The 1,054-nt window shown below is 49.4% G+C and overlaps 1 protein-coding gene across 8 annotated transcripts in view; it reads right to left on the bottom strand.

The window, feature by feature from the left end:
• Window positions 1–1,054, bottom strand: part of RALGPS1 (Ral GEF with PH domain and SH3 binding motif 1) — a 109,870-nt gene that overhangs the window by 57,087 nt on the left and 51,729 nt on the right. The gene's annotated exons all lie outside the window — the stretch shown is intronic.

Below are 1,054 nucleotides of genomic sequence, written 5' to 3'. Positions count from 1 at the left end.
CTGGTTGCTTCCTCTTGCCTCCTCTTGCCTCTTCTTGCTCCTCCTCCTGTTTCCTTCTTTTTGCCTCCTCTTCCACCTCCTGTTTCCTCCCCCTCCCCTCTCATCTTTCTCCTCCTCCTCTTCTGCCTCCTGTTGCCTCCTGTTTCTTCCTGGTCCTCTTGTTGCCTTCTCTTACCTCCTGTTGCCACCGCCTCCTCTTCCCTTGTGTTTTCTTTTTCCTTCTCCTCCTGTTGCTGACTGTGCCTTCTCCTCCTCCTCCTCTTCTTTCCTCCTGTTTCCTCCTCGTGCCCGCTGTTGCCTCCTACTCCTGTCTCCTATTCTTGCTTCCTCTTGATTCTTTTTGCCTTCTTGCCTCTTCCTCCTCTTTTCTCCCGTTTCCTCCTTCTGGTGCCTCCCTTTTGCTTCCTCCTCTTACTCCTCCTCGTCTTTCTCCTCCTCCTCTTCTCCCTTCTCCTTCTCCTGTCGACTCATGTTGCCTCATGCTTTTCCTACATTTGCGTGTTCTTATCTCATCCTCCGCTTCCTCCTCCTCCTGCTTTCCTCCTCCTCTTCTTCATCTTTCTCTTCCTCTGACTGTTGCCTACTTTTGCCTTTTGTTGCCTCCTCGGCATTTTGCCTCCTGTTGCCTCCTCCTCCTATTTCTTCCTCTTACCTCTTACTGCATCTTCCTCATCTCCATTCTACTCCCTACTCCTTCCGTTGCCTTATGTTGCCTCCTCCTCCTGTTGTTGTCTCCTCCCTCTCCTTGCCTATGCCTTTGATTTTGCCTTTTCTTTTTCCATTACCTTTTCCTTCCTGTTGAGCTTTTGCTTTGGCTTGAGCTTTACCTTTGCCTTTCCTTTTGCCTTGGGCTTTGCCTTAGGCTTTGACTTCCCCTTTGCTTTTACCTTTGCCTTTGCCTTTGAATTTTCCTTTTCTTCTCCCTTTGCCTTTGCCTTTGCAATTGGCTTTGCCTTTGGCTTTGCTTTTTGCTTGGGCTTGGCCTTTTTTTTCCCCTACCAGGATGTAAGCCTACCACAAAGAAGCTGAAGTTCAAGGAAGGGTGCAGTAGCCT

This window comes from Egretta garzetta, unplaced genomic scaffold, assembly GCF_000687185.1.
Source record: "Egretta garzetta isolate BGI_Z169 unplaced genomic scaffold, ASM68718v1 scaffold341, whole genome shotgun sequence".
NCBI classification, from domain to species: domain Eukaryota; kingdom Metazoa; phylum Chordata; class Aves; order Pelecaniformes; family Ardeidae; genus Egretta; species Egretta garzetta.
The sequence above is the reverse complement of the archived record's forward strand: the minus strand, read 5'-3'. Positions and strand labels throughout refer to the sequence as shown.